Genomic DNA, 1,939 nt, shown 5'->3' on the forward strand with positions numbered 1-1,939 from the left:
TCTGGCTTTCTCTCCCAGGAGGTTCTCCTTCTTTGGGGACCTCTCTCAGAGGGATCATCAGGAGACTTCATCTGCAAAGACAGCTGTGGCTACCCCAAAGGCCCCATACCAACGTACCCTAAACCCCAGCCTAGTTCATACTTGGGCCTAAAGATCCTCATCTCTTCCCCCACTCCAGAACTGCCACACTAAGCTTCTGATAATGTCCCAAGCTTATTTCCGTGAGACGAGGAGCTATCCTGACACAACCTCCCTTCTCCTGAATTCAGTTATCGTAAGTGCCCCTGCAGGCATGAAGATGAAGGCAGGTTTTTCCCTGAGGTCCTTTTATGAGAAGAGCCAGGCTGACCCCCCACGGAGACCCACGGAGAGGATGCCCGGAAAACCAGCCATGGCAGGGGAGCCGGTCCTAGTGCCCCGCTCCTCCCCCCCTTTTGTCCCCCTCCACGACATTGTTCATGATGAGGGAATGACGGTCTAGTTCAGATATGAGGAGGCCAGTGCCTCCTGTGAAATGAAAACAGAGGACTGAATAAAGAAGAAAAAAGTACTTTGTAGTCACATCTTCCATCTTTAATTCAGAGACGCATCTATACTCCAGGCAGTGCTGCCTTTGATCTCTTTGATTTTTTTTTTTTAACACCAGATCTGTTATGGACTAAAATTCCTAGGTTTTCCATAGAAACATCTCCATTCCTTCGGGATATTGATGTTTTCTTCTTCCTGGGGGTTATGATATGGTAAATCAGATTCAGAAAAGAAGGGACAATGCCAGCATTCATAGGCCTGGGGTGCTGGGATGAGATTTCTCTAGGGCTCCCCCTCCCTCTCTCTCTCTCTCGCTCTCTCTCTCTCTCTCTCTCTCTCTCTCTCTCTCTCTCTCTCTCTCTCTCTCTCTCTCTCTCTCGTCCTTCTTCCCTCCCTCCCACCCTCTTTCTCTTCCCCTTTCTCCTAGTGTGCGCTCCCGAGTCTCTCCCCCTTTCGCTGCCCCATTTCCCCCGCTGCTCCCGGGACCTGAAATAGGGTTGGGATTCTGGTCTCTCCAAGCCTTTCAAGCGCCTTCAACTTCGGCGGCGGCGGCAGGTTGCGTTGCCATGGAGACCGTACTGTGTGGCGGCGACTCGGGCGCCCCAAACAATGCCGCGCCAGGCGCAGGGTTCCAGCCCTTTCCGCGCACATCTTCCTTGCACCCCAGCTAGTGGCCTCCGATGGACGCCGCGTCCTGACACCACAGCAATCCCGCCCTTCACGCGCTCTCTTCTTCCCCTTCCCTGCTTTTCCTTCCTCCCTCCACGCCTTTGATCTATTAAAAATCAAAATAACAAAATCAGAGAGGAAAGTTGGGTTTGGTTGTGGCGGCCACTGAATCAAATGGGGCTCTTCAAACAGAGTGTGGTGGAACCGGGTCTGGCAGTGCTGACCCGGGACTGGTTGTAGCTTCGGGTCAAACTGGACAGCTCTATAGAAGGGGGCGCGAATTATAAGCAAGTCCGCCAAGGGGCGGTGAATCGCTCTGACCCCGACAGGCTGTCGCAGGAACCAGTTGCGCCATGGGTGAGGCCACTGAATGAGGAGAAACAAGGACCCGGAGCTAGAATATCTGCTCAATCTTCGATTGTCTTCCAAAGCCTGTGCATTGCAGTGCACGCCGTCCAGAGCTGGACAAGCCTCGGATTCCTCCGCAGTAGCTGACACACAGCAGGGGATCAATAAATAATCCCTGTTATCCTTGCTGCTGTTGCGCTGAAAAAAACACTCCGCTAGGGGACAGGAGAGGGGATTTACCCAACCAGGAGGGAGGAGTTAGACATTACAAATCAAGAAACAACCAACAACCACACTTTGCATAATGGCTGATTAGATGGTTGAGGGAAATGCCAGAGTACACAGCACTAAAATCTAAGGGTGATTTTTTTCCCCCAAAATGACAGCAACATTT

At 52.0% G+C, this 1,939-nt stretch overlaps 1 long non-coding RNA gene across 3 annotated transcripts; it reads right to left on the minus strand.

Moving 5' to 3' along the window:
• Window positions 1–551: 551 nt before the first annotated feature.
• On the minus strand, window positions 552–1,650 carry LOC143682369 (uncharacterized). 3 transcript variants are annotated; one of them, XR_013175099.1, is made up of 3 exons: window positions 1,422–1,649; window positions 1,015–1,303; window positions 552–723 (listed from the first exon to the last, which is right to left on the minus strand). It is a non-coding gene; the product is annotated as an uncharacterized LOC143682369 (long non-coding RNA). The 3 variants fall into 3 exon arrangements; XR_013175100.1 differs by having other exon boundaries at window positions 1,519–1,648; XR_013175098.1 differs by having other exon boundaries at window positions 1,015–1,650.
• Between the last annotated feature and the right edge of the window lie 289 nt (window positions 1,651–1,939).

The sequence above is a fragment of the Tamandua tetradactyla genome, chromosome 5, assembly GCF_023851605.1.
Source record: "Tamandua tetradactyla isolate mTamTet1 chromosome 5, mTamTet1.pri, whole genome shotgun sequence".
Lineage (NCBI taxonomy): Eukaryota > Metazoa > Chordata > Mammalia > Pilosa > Myrmecophagidae > Tamandua > Tamandua tetradactyla.